The 13,247-nt window shown below is 43.1% G+C and overlaps 1 pseudogene; it reads right to left on the bottom strand.

Annotated features, from left to right (window-relative positions):
• Window positions 1-5,109: 5,109 nt before the first annotated feature.
• Window positions 5,110-9,552, bottom strand: LOC118643784 (annotated as a pseudogene).
• Window positions 9,553-13,247: the final 3,695 nt, after the last annotated feature.

Raw genomic sequence — 13,247 nt, 5'->3', positions numbered from 1 at the left:
GACTGACAATCCTCTAAAAAGGCGGGTGGTGGGGGAGAGATAAACCACAGAACTTATATGCATGTATGGATGAACAGTGGACATGGACTACAAACTGCGGAAAGGGCAGGGAGGAAGGGGAGGGGGGAATCGGGGGGGAGGGGGAAGGAGAAATATCTGTGAAAATTAATTAATAAAAATAATTGAATTCATTTTTCTCTACCTTACTGGATGATTGTGGTTGCTAAGGTGTATGGAGGTGCCATTTTATTTTAAAGTTTCAGAAACTTTTTGTGTAATACCACTGACAGAGGCAGGACCATTATCAGATTGTATGCTGCTTGGTAACCCATATCTAGGAATGATATGGCTCAAGAGAGTTTGTGTAACTGCTCCAGCAGTTTCAGAGGTTGTTGGGACAGACTGAACCCATCCTGAAAAGGTATCTACTAACACTAAGAGGTATTTGATTTTCTTAATTGGGGGCATATATGTAAAATTGATTTGCCAATATTGTCCTGGGGTCAGACCCCTTGCCTGATGTGTGGGATGAGAAGGAGATTTAAGGCACCCTGGGGAGACAGCATAGCAAACTTGACACTTTCTAGATATTTTCTGTAATCTGTCTGACAGGCATGAGCAAGCAAGTACAGGGAGTGATAAATGAGTCAGGGGTCTGTGGCCCACATGGAAGGACTCACGTAAAGTGTATAGGATGGAATCAGCCTGGTCTTTAGGCAAAATATATCAGCCATTTAGGAAGAACCACAGGCCTTCAGTTTGGTATCCCTGTGCTTGAAAATCCACTTTTTTAGAAGGAGAGTAAACAGGCTTTATTGAGGCTAGAGAAAGAAATTGGCCCTGTAGGGGTTCTTTCACTGCCTATTTGGCAATTGTGTCAGCAAAATTGTTGCCTAGAACAGTCGAGGTTCCATGGGTTTGATGGCCCTTGCAGTGTATAATAACTGCCTCTAAGGGACAGTGGGCCACATCAAGAAGTTTTTTAGTCAACTTACCCTTAATTATAGGTGTCTTCTGGGTTGAGAGAAAGCCCCTTTCAGACCAGATGAAAGCATGTGAATGTAAGATATGGAAGGCATATTTAGAGTCAGTGTAGATGTTTACTCTCTAGCCCTCTGCTAGGGTTAGAGCTCTGATTAAGTGATTAGTTCTGCCTTTTGAGAGGTTGTGCCTCAAGGGAGAGAACCAGCCTCAATAACCCCTTTAGGTTCCAGGGTTACAATTGTATAACTGGCATAGGAGGCACCCTGCTTGCTGTAGGTGCTGCCATCAATGAACCACGTATGATCTGCCTTTGGAAGGGGGCTGTCCTTAATATGGATAAAGAGAGATAGACAGGAGTCTAAAATTTCTAAACATCAGTGTGTCTCTTTTTTTCTCTTTTGGATGGTAAAGGAAGTAAAGTTGCTGGATTAAGGATAGAGGTAGATGCTACTGAGACCTGAGGCATTTGGAGGAAAAGGGTGTGTAGCTGCTGAATGTGGGAAGGTGACATTAAATTTTATAAATGTCACTGAGATAGCATATCCTTTAAATTATGAGAGGAATGGACAGTGACTGAGCTATAAAGGTAATCTTTAGACTCTTTAGGGTGAGGATTGCCATGGCTGCTAAAACTCTAAGGCATGGGGGCCATCCCAGAACAGTGTTATCTAGCTGTTCGGAGAGGTATGCTACAGACTGGAGGGTGGGCCCCTTCAGCTGCCTCAGGAGTTCGACTGCTACTTCTTGCCTTTTATCTATGTACAAAATAAATGGCTTGGTTAAGTCTGGCAGAGTGAGGACAGGAGCCTGGGTGAGGGCTTGCTGTAATTCTGAAAAGAAGCCTTAATGGGAGTGACAGGATTTAAGGGTTTATCAAGACTCCCTTTAGATTCCTGATAGGTTTAGCTAAAAGTGTGGAATTAGGAATTCACAGCCTGAAGTAACTCGCTAAGCCTAAAAATAAAAGAATTTCTTGTTTAGTCTCTGAGAGGGGGGTTTCAGAGATGAGGGAGATTAGGCCTGCAAAGATCCCTCTGTAATAGGGAGTAAGAGTAAGCCCTAAGTAGGTTACTTGTGGAGTTGTAAGTTGAGCTTTTTTAGGAGAAACCCGGTACACTTTTTCTGCAAGAAAATTCAATAAACAGGTGGCATGTTTCTCAGAATCCTTTCTGGTGGGACTATAAAGAAAGAAATCATCTACATACTAAAGAAAAGTGGGCCCTTTTATGTCTAATTGCTGCAAGTCACTGACTATGGCCTGCCCAAAGAGGTGGGGACTGTCCCAAAATTCTTGAGGAAGAATATTCCAGGTTAGCTGTTGAGACTGCCCAGTGTCTAGGTCAGTTCAGATGAAAGCAAAAAGGTTTTGAGAGTCTGGATATAAGGGAATAGTAAAAAGGGCATCTTTAAGGCCTAGGACTGTAAAGAACTGTGTGTTAGCCGAAATTTGAGAGAGAAGGGTATATAAATTAGAAACAACTGGGTGTATTGGCTGAATGGCTTGATTTGTAACATGGAGGTCCTGTACTAGGCAGTAACATACATTGGGCTTGCATACAGGCAAAATGGGAGTATTATAGGGAGGATTGGTAGGGCAGAGTGAATTTTTCTTTAGGAGTTGAGTTAAGATAGGTTTCAGTACTTTTTGTGCTTCTGGGGGGATAGGGTATTGTTTCTGTGATGGAAAATATGAGAGATCTTTGAGAGATACCTTGATTGGAGTATGGTGCTTAGCTACAGAAGAGAGGGATGTGTCTTACACTATGGGGTGAACTAGTTATAGAGGTAGTGATAGAGGGATTACTTTAGGAGAGGAGGCCAATTCTTGGAGGAGGCAAAGTAAAAAATAAGAGTGGTTGGTAGGGAGAGTCGGGGTAAAGGTTAAAGTAGCATGGAGTTTAGAGAGAATGTCTCATCCTAACAAGAGAGGAGGGCAGGCTGGTAACACTAAAAATGAGTAGAGAAAGATATAAAGGTCTGAAGAACAAGTAAGTGTCTGGGTTGCCCTGTGATATTTGGCTGTCACTTCCCACAATTGAAACTCAAGAGCATCAAAGAGGTCCCTTAAACTCAGGGAGGGCAGAGTAGGTTGCCCTGGTATCAATTAAAAATGAAATTGGCCTACCTGCTACCATCAGAGATTGAGGTGACAGAGTTTGAGGTTCGAAGTTTGAGGTGACAGTTGGGCCCTGGCCGGTTTGGCTCAGCTGTTAGAACATTGGCCTGCAGTCCAGAGATGACAGTTGGGACATTTATTCCTAGGCACCTTCAATTTTCAGCTGTGCAGCCAATCAGATCAAGGCCTGGATTGCCCATTCCACTAGCATGAGGAAAGGATGAGGACTGACTCTGCACAGTCCATCCACAGTCCAACTTCCAGTGGGGCCCTCCACATTGAGGAAATGGCTTTGGTGGCGGTTGGGATTGGGGCATTGTTTCACCCAATGGTCAGTCTGATTACATTTAAAGCAGGAATCTGGGGGTCTGCTCTGCTGATCCTGGTGGGTATCCTTTTTCTGTCCCCTGAAGAGGGTTTGCTGACTTCTTTGATTAATGGGGGCTCTGATGGCAGAGACAAGCATTTGGAATTCTGCTAGTCTTTGCTGTTTAACCTCTTCATCATGATTATTGGACACCTTAAAGACTAGATTTAGAAGTTCTTGCTGAGGGGTTTGAGAGCCATCTTCAAGTTTTCATAACTTTTCCCTAATGTTCAGGGCCAACTGAGAGATAAATCTCAGGTTTAAAATGACAGTCCCTTCAGGGCTAGTGAGATCTAAGTTAGTATATCTTCTCATAGCCTGTGTAAGGTGAGATAGAAAGGTTTCAGGGTTTTTATTCCCTTCCTGGATTATTTCAGACAGTTTTTCATAGTTAACTGCCTTGTGTGAGGCTTTTTTAAGTCCTTCAATGAGACATATTACCACATGGTCCCTCGCTTTCCTACCTACCTCATTGTCCTGATAATTCCACCTGGGGCCTTGGCTGGGGACTGCTTTGGCCCCTATGGGATTGGTGGGGGCCTGTCATCTCAGATTATCAGCATGGCCCTGGACACTAACCCAGAATCAATTTTTACCTTTCAGGTTAAGGGTAGAAGAGAGAATAACAAAAATATTATTCCAAGTTAGATCATAAAACTGGGTATGGTACTTGAATTTCTGAGTATAATTGGTAGGATTCTCAGTAAAGGATTATACTTTATTTATTTGGGACAAACCTTTTTTTTTTTTTTTTTTTCCCCAGCCAAAGAAAGGACATAACATAAGTTATGAACCAAGTGCAGAACCTAAGCCCAGAATCCTGACTGTCTAGATCTAAAGGCACTGATCCTACAAGACAGATTCAGGTTTTCTGAGGCCTGATGTTTACAAAGTCTGAAGGTGTCATTAAAAAAATAATAATAGCCCTGGCCGGTTTGGCTCAGCGGTTAGAGCGTCCGCCTGTGGTCCGGAGAGACCTGGGTTCGGTTCCCACTAAGGGCATGTACCTTGGTTGCAGTTTGTCCCCGGCCCTGGTTGGTCGTGCAGGTGGCAGTCACTCGATGTGTCCCTTTCACATCGATGTTTCCCTTTCTCTCTCTTCCTCTCTCTCCCTCCCACTCTGTCTGTACAAAAAATGAAAAAATGTCCTCGGGTGAGGATAAAAAAATAAAATAAATAATAATAATAATAACATTAGCAATCAAACAAAAATAAAAATACCTGGATTTCTTCTAGAGCCTTGGGAAGATCCCAGTGCACTTGAGGATTCTGAAATTTAAGCTTCCTCAGCGTCACAGTAAACAGACTCCTGCTACCAGGCAACAGGTGGAGGTGGGTAGTACTCTATTGGTCAGAAGAATTCTAAGTAGGTTTTACTTGGCTCTGGGGCCTAGCACATAAGGGATTTCACATAGGTACCTCTTTCTGGGCCACTTTCCCACAGTTTCCTTATTGTGAGTAGATGGACATCCTTTGCCTCTATTTCCTGGGTCTTTTTGTCCTCCAGATGGTTCATACAAAAACACTACAGCCTCCATGACCAGCTCTGGGAGTTGAAGATGGTGCTGCTTTCACAGGGGGCCAGTCTATCTTCACCTGCTAGATTTCAGTCCACAATACCCTTCATTTTTCTAGACATTCATCATATTTCATCCTTTGTCCAATGTTTGGAAGGTTCAGAAAATTTTAGTTCTTCTCTTTTCCTCATGTCTAGTGTTGGTTCCATCGGAGTAAGAACTACAGCAGTGCATGAGACTATAGAGTGGTGTGAATCCTCCTGGCAAACAGAAGGATGAAGAGTCTGTTCTTCTAATAATTCTAGATCAAGCATTAAATCATCTTCATCCAGTTCACAAGATTCCAAATTATTCAAAACATCTATGCTGTTCATTTTTCAAGATGATGAACTTGCTTTTTGTTTTCTTAGACTACTAACTTCCTCTACGTTTCCATATTTTGGCTTCAAAATTAGTCTGCTACTCCCTGCAGTTACTTCTGATGAGGACCTCTATACATCTTTTTTTTTTTTAATATTTATTGTTGAATGTATTACAGATGTTCCTCATTTTTCCCCCAATGACCCCCTCCTCTCCACTCTCGCTCCCTCCCGCCTTTTCCCACACTACTGTCTGTGTTCATTGGTTATGCATATAAGTTCTTTGGTTTATTTCTTCCCACCCCCCAACCCATTTCCCTTTGAGGTTTGTCAGTCTATCAATGAATTTGTACTTCTTTTTTTTTTTATTTTTTTTATTTTTTTTTATCCTCACCCGAGGACATTTTTTTGCATTTTTTTGTTCAGACAGAGAGGGAGGGAGAGAGAGGAAGAGAGAGAGAGAGAAACATCGATGTGAAGGGACACATTGAGTGGTTGCCACCCGCACGACCAACCAGGGCCGGGGACAAACTGCAACCGAGGTACATGCCCTTAGCGGGAACCGAACCCGGGTCTCTCTGTACCGCAGGTCAACGCTCTAACCGCTGAGCCAAACTGGCCAGGGCGAATTTGTACTTCTTAATCCCTTCACCTTTTCACCCATTCTCCCAACCCCCCTTCCATCTGGCAACCAACAAAATGTTGTCTGTATCTGTAAGAATGTTTCCATTCTGCCTGTTTATTTTGTTTGTAGATTCCACTGTTGATAGATATGTATCCATTGCCATTTTGTTTGTTCATATATTTTATCTTTTTCTTCAAAAAGACCCTTCAACATTTCATATAATAACGGTTTGGTGGTGATGAACTCCTTTAACTTTTTCTTGTCTGGGAAACTCTTTATATGGCTATCGATTCTAAATGACAGCTTTGCAGGATAGAGTAATCTTGGTTGTAGGTTCTTGCGTTTCATCACTATGTATATTTCTTGCCACTCCCTTCTGGCCTGCAAAGTTTCTTTTGAGAAATCAGTTGACAGTCTTATGGGAACTCCCTTGAAGGTAACTAACTGCCTTTCCCTTGCTGCTTTTAAGATTCTCTCTTTGTCTTGAATGTTTTGCATTTTGATGATGATGTATCTTGGTGTGGGCCTCTTGGGGTTCATCTTGTTTGGGACTCTCTGTGCTTCCTGGACTTGTATGTCTGTTTCCTTTACCAAGTTAGGAAAGTTTTTTGTCATTATTGTTTCAAACAGGTTTTCAATTTCTTGTTCTCACTCTTCTCTTTCTGGCACCCCCAAGATGCAAATATTGGCATGCTTGAAGTTGTCCCAGAGGCTCCTTACACTATCCTCATTTTTTTTTTGGATTCTTTTGGGTTTTTTTTTGCTGTTCTGATTGGGCATTTTTTGCTTTCTTATATTCCAAATTGATGGTTTGCTTCTTGGATTTACCCACTCTACTATTGAATCTGTGTAAATTGTTCTTTATTTCAGTTAATGCCTCCTTCATTTCTGATTGTGCATCCATTATTTCTGACTGGTCCTTTTTTATGCTCTTGAGACCCTCCCTAAGTTCACTGAGGTTCTCACTAAGTTCATTGAGCATCCTTATAAGCAATATTTTGAACTCAGCATCTGTTAGGTTGCTTATCTCCATTTTGCTTAGTTCTTTTCTTGGGGTTTTGTTCTGTTCTTTCACTTGGGACCTGTTTCTTTGTCTCCTCATTTTGGCTGCCTCCCTGTGTTTGTTTCTATGTATTACTTACTACAAGGTATGAGGCTAGCTGAGACCAGATGCTGCTTGTTTGAAAGAATTTAGGAAAACCTGAAGCAGGATCCAAGATAGGCCAATCCTATGGTTAAGCAAGTGGCAACAGCTTGGGTGGGCCTGAAAATTGGGTGGGGCGGGGCCTCAGGGAATCACCAGGGCTGGGCTACTATTGTGAGCCAGGTTGCTGGAGTCCCAGACATGGTGAATGTCTGCTGCCCCAGGGAAGAGCTCACCAAAGGAACAAAGGCCTCTAACAGCACGTTTGTCCCAGAGAAAGCCCCCTCTCCAGCCCTCGCTCCAGTGCCAGACAGCTCAGTTCTTCCCTGTATGTCTCTGGTGTCCCTCGAGCTGCCTCCCCTCCAAGCTTAGAGGGAGTGAGTCCAGTAAGTCCATGCATGGGCCCTTTAAGGAGCTTCCTGGCGCTCCAGCCATGTCAGCTTCCCTGAGCCTCAGTTCCTGCTGGTTTTTCCATCCAGAAGTTATGGGGACTTCTCTTTCTGGCACTTGAACCCTGAATGGGGCGTCTGGTGTGGGACAGGGACCCCTCAGTCCTCAGGGAGGATCTTCCCAGCCAAGGTATCCTCCTGATTTTTATCCACCACACGTTGGTGTGGGACCAGCCCATTGTGCCTCCGCCCCTCCTACCGGTCTCGATGTGGCTGCTGCTTTAATTCTATAGTTGTAGGACTTCCATTCAGCTTGATTTTAGGTGGTTTTGAATGATGGTTGTTCTGCAGTTTAGTTGTAACTTTGATGTGGTTGTGGGAGGACGTGATACTGCGTTTACCTACACCACCATCTTGACCGGAAGTCCGCCTCTCTATAAATCTTTCTTTGCAATATGGACTGAGGCTAGTGGCAAGAACTTTGACAGGATTCGCATCATATCCAAATGTTTTGTTAAAAATATGATAATCACCAGAAGAAGGTATTATCCTTGAGTCAGATACAGGATGGATCCCTTTAACACGTTCAGCAGTTGTTTTATGTTGCTCATAAAATCCAAGTTTTGGGGGGAAGCTTGTCATCAAAATTATATCACCATTTTGTAACACCATATGCTCTTCTTTTTTTTTTTTATCTTCACCTGAGGACATTTGTGTATTTATCTTCAGACAGAGCAGGAGGGAGAGAGGAAGGAAGAGAGAGAGAGAGAAACATTGATGTGAGAGAGACACATTAACAGGTTGCCATCCACAAACCCCAACCGGGGCAGGGACAAACTGCAACCAAAGTACATGCCCTTAGAGGAAACTGAACCCAGGACTCTCTGCTCCACAGGCCAACGCTCTAACTGCTGAGCCAAACTGGCCAGGGCTGCTCATCTCCTTTAGCATCTGCTAATAGATGAGTCTCTGAGTCACTCCCATTCATAATAGGGTTCAGCAATTTGCAATAACACTTGCTTCTGATTAGCAGCAGAAGTTTCTGGTAAGAAATTAGATTCAATGCTACATCGACCTTCTAACCTGTATTTCCCAGGAGACATAACTGCCCAGAGAACAGTTCCCATCTGGTCTACTGTTGCCTTTGTGACAGCAGCAGGATTAGGAAAGATCTGAGAGGTAGAACCATTGTGGCCAAAGTTGTCACAGTGGGATGCCATGCTTACACTTTTACAAAATAAATCTGCTTTGGACACAGAATATTCAGTCAAGGCTAAAAACTCTGAAGGTGTCTGGGCTGTGGTAAGATCAGCAGAAATCAATGAAAATTGTAAAGAGCTTCCTGCCTGTTCTGTTACATCCATGGAACAAAAAGGAGAAGTTCTTTCTAATACAGGTTCTCTCTCTTGGTACTGAATTCCAATGAGAATTTAGACTGTTGTACCAAGGAAAATGGACTGGCTCTATGAAATTGGCTTAGAGAATTTATAGTGAGATGAAAAGGATTTAGTAAGCAGCTTCTTTGTTGACTGCTTAACACAATGGTGAGTTTGTTCTGTGAATCCAGAATCATCCCCCTCACTTTTGCCAGAACTTAGACAATTTATAAAGATATTCTTATTAGTGGAGTGCTCCTTTTCCCTTTCAAAATTCTCTGTCAGAGATCTTGTTATCTTCTTATTTTGTGAACTGCTAAAACCAACAGAATGTCTCCCCCTGGTTTTAATATGTTCTTCTAAACTCAGTTTTTACATACTGTTGTGAATAGGTTGAGCACCATTTGAAATACTAAGGTTCTGCTTGGTCGGTTCTTGTTTATATTCATTGCCATTTTTATGTTGGAAGCTATTGGAAGGAGTACAGAATATGCTCCTGTGTTTACCTGTACTACCTGAGCTAGAGTTAGTGCTGGGAGGGGAGAAACTGTGGACACCAACCCTATTACTAGTGGAGGGTGAAGAAGGAAGAGAATCATGTCTTCTGCTAATACTTCTTCTGAGTATTGGCAGTTGAGAGACCAAGGTAGATCATCTTGATCCAGAGTTCCCCATTAGGACCCCAAAACTTGCACTGTGATAGCCAACTTAGTAGCCTTCATGTCTCCATGCTTCTTGTTAAGGTTTCTCCAAGACACTCAGGGATTTAGGTCTTCAGGGCATGGGGGTATCTTTTCTGGACCCCTTCCCCTGCCCTCTTTCCTCCTGTTGGCTGTTGAGCTCCTTCTCTCCACTCCCAGCCGCACAGTCAAGCTGCATTATTTAATAATCCTTCTGCTCCTCTTGCCTCCACTAGCAGGGCTGCTCTGCCTGAACCATAGCTTCCCAGTCAGTCATGTTGAGCAAGAGAGGAGAGAGAGGCAGATTGGCAGTCAGTCCATGACTATTTGTAGTGAGAGAGAAAAGAGCAGAACTAAAGCAGGGCAGGGAAGGGATGTGGGGAGGAGCATCCAAGTGTGTGAGTGTATGAAGTGTGACTGTGTGGGGAACCCAGGAGCCACCTCTCAGCAGGCTTGGTTTCAACTGAATATTTGGGCCAAATCTGAGAGAGAGAAGGGGATATGAACTCTGACAATCCCTTCAGTTCCCACTACTTCCTTCAGAGGACATTCTAAAATGGGGGCTGAGGTAGGGGATGGATAGGAACCAAAGATGGTTTCCGATCATGTGTGTGAGGGAGTCATTTGCAGTGGTAGAGGAGCCAAAACCAGAGTAGAAGGCTTAGGGTAGGGTGAGAGGCCCATAGAAGGGGCTAAGGGAGGAGGTGGTGGAGCAAGATTAGCTGGGTCAAAGGAAGAAACAGGAGAAGTTATCATGGTGTCTTCAGAGGGAGGTTTGGGAGGATTAGAGTGCAAGGTTTAGAAGATTAGGAAGATTTAGGAAAGGGAGCAAGAGTCTCATAAAGAAGGGCAGGTTCTGAGTTCAAAAAAGGCCTGGATGTAAGGAACCTCAGACCATTTTTCTTGCCTTCAACAGAAATTGTCTAGATTGGTGAGAATGTTGAAATCAAAGGTGCCATTCTCAGGCCACTATGACCCAATGTCTAATTTGTACTGAGGATATGCAATGTTGCAATAAGAAATGAGTCTCTTGGGATGTAAATCCTGAGCAAGCCCCAGGGTCTGTAGATTTTTTAGGGGACATCCTAGGGGTGTTGTATGAGAAATGGCAGGTTGAGCACTTCCCATGTTGTGGTGTGAGGTATAATGGCCTAGCAGTTTGATGGATACACTGGTAGAAGGAGGAGACATCCTAGCTTCTCCCCTAGAGTAGAGAGACATGCAACTCTCCTATACCAGGCGTCCCTAGATATATAGTAAGCTGAGGGAACCTGGTTCCCAAGAAGTGTGTCCTGACCAGCAATGGATTTCAGAGGGACAATCAATCACACAGATGTGACCAAGAGACCTGGCTCTCATGTTTTGAACATGGAATAATAAGACAGTCTGGAGATTCAGACCAGTAGGCAAAAAACACTCACCAGTGAATTAGTGTTTGGTGTTGATGTTGGATCTGCAGAAAAGGTTGGATGTCCGATATCTAGCTAAGGATGTGATTGATCCTGGCCCAACAGGAGGCCTGGAAGACTCCAGGAGCCCATGGTTACCCCCATGCAGAATCCTCACAGATCTCCCAGGTTTCGGCACAAATAAAGGGTGCAAGCCAGCAGGAGATCACATCCACAACACAAGACCGGTCTAGAGTAAAATGGCTTTATTGCATGCGCCTGGGTGCAGGCAGGGGCTGGGCCAAAAATTTTTTAAAAGCCCAGCAGCACCTTTCTTTGTTCTCTGTGACTTATATAGACACAAACTATAAAAACTACAAAATACTACATTTAAAAAAACCCACATTCTCTTAGTGCCATGTAATTGGTGCCAGGGCTGATAGCGCTGTCTCAGAGGTAAGGGAGGAATCTGCTTCAGCAGAGGTCAGGGCCATCATTAATCTCTTTCTATTTATGGCCCCTCCAAGTTTTCCAAGGCCACCATTAACCCCTTATCTTTATGTTTTTCCTGGGTTTTAGTCCCAGGGATTTTTAGAAAACTGTTTGGGTGTTCACATGTAGAAATAACTGGTCAGAATAGAGTTAATTTTGTTAAAACATTATTAACCCTTTCAAACAGACTGGCAACTTTTTGGTGCACAAGACGATACTCAATTAACTGGGCTACTCCAGACATGCATGCCTTCCTTCTATGAATGTAATTGCTTCCCTTCCCTTTTTCATAAATACCTATCACTTTTTTGTCTTCTAACTGGAACACTGTTTTGGTTTCTGCCTGAATCAGTAATTCCCAAACAGCTATGCTTTGATCTCAAATATATGCATGCTGCCTTTCACTTTGAAAGCCTTCTATTTTTAGGTTAACATGAGAGTAGATGAAAACATATTACTGCCTTGAATGTATCCCAGAAAGAATACCCACCTCCCAAAGAAAGCCTGCTTCCACAGTAAGAAGGAAATGGTGCCTGAGAGGCCAGGTGGTCAGGCCAGAACATACAAAACCCTTCATGACTCAGACCCAAGGAGGAAATACATGTTCTGGGGCAACCAGAAATCTCAAAGGGGCTGAGACTGGGAACAGGATGTAGTGCAAGATGCAGCTTGGAAGGAGGCTGGTACACAGGCCCAGGTGGGTAGACCTCAGAGGAGCCCAGCAAGACAAAGATGAACTCAACAGCAGGACACCTCTCCAATGGAAGAAGAAAAGGGACAAGAGATGTAGGGTGCCAAGAAGGCTTAGATTTTCAAGAAAGAGATTGTATTTTAAACTGAAAGTGACTGTTAGATAAATTACATGTGGTAGAAATGGTCAGTAATGCCTAAAGCAAATTCAGTATTAGAACATATCTGGAATATTGTTGTTGTTGTTTAACTGAGTTTTTCCAGCACTGCCAAAACTCAAGTCAATATGAAAGTAGTGACTGAGAGACCAGAAGTTAATGGGGACTGAAGCTGGAGGCCTCAGGAGAAGCAGACCCTGCTCATGGCCTATGAACTAGAGAGATGAGAGATGTGTTTACCCAGAGGGCTTTACTGAAGATATTAGGAAACAGAATTTTATTTGCTGAGGAGAGAGGCTGACATAAGCATGTCAGTTCTAAAAGGAGTTTCATTATCCTGGAATTGTATAAATTAAAGTATGCAGATCTGCCTAAGTGTTCATGTCTTTTTCAGTCAGTGTGGGCTGTTCTGTTCTTCCTGGCTGGTGATAGGGCTTTATTACCTCACCTGTGCTGCCTGGTGCCTCTCCATTACAGACACAGACAAAGGCCTTCCTGTTTCTCCATGTCAAAATAAGCTAATATTAACACAATCCAGAAAATTCTAGTTTATGCTAAATCTTAATGAAAAGTGATCCAATACTGTTATTAGTAAAACAGCACCAAGACCTGAAACCATTTTCACTGTGAAACAACTGGTGACCACATCTTAAGCCCAGTAAATGAACAACCCCATTTAAGTATTTGCAAACTTATCATTAGGTTGCCTTTCTGGTACATACTTTTATTAACCTCTTGAATCTTAAGTATAATATATAATTGAAGGAGAAAAAATGTTGAAGTGATGACATGGCTCCTATAGACTTGTTTCTACAAGGGTACAGTCACCCAACTTTCTGATGATGTCCATCTCCCTTTTAGGTACTGCTGGTGAGACCCAAAGACTAAATTTGGGGTCCAGGGTAGGAGTGGAGGGGCAGAAGAAACATCAGTTACATCCCTGAGAGGAGGTCAGAAGATTA

This window comes from Molossus molossus, unplaced genomic scaffold, assembly GCF_014108415.1.
Source record: "Molossus molossus isolate mMolMol1 unplaced genomic scaffold, mMolMol1.p scaffold_m16_p_4, whole genome shotgun sequence".
NCBI lineage: Eukaryota > Metazoa > Chordata > Mammalia > Chiroptera > Molossidae > Molossus > Molossus molossus.
Note: the sequence above shows the minus strand (reverse complement) of the source record. Positions and strands in the feature narration are given on the sequence as shown.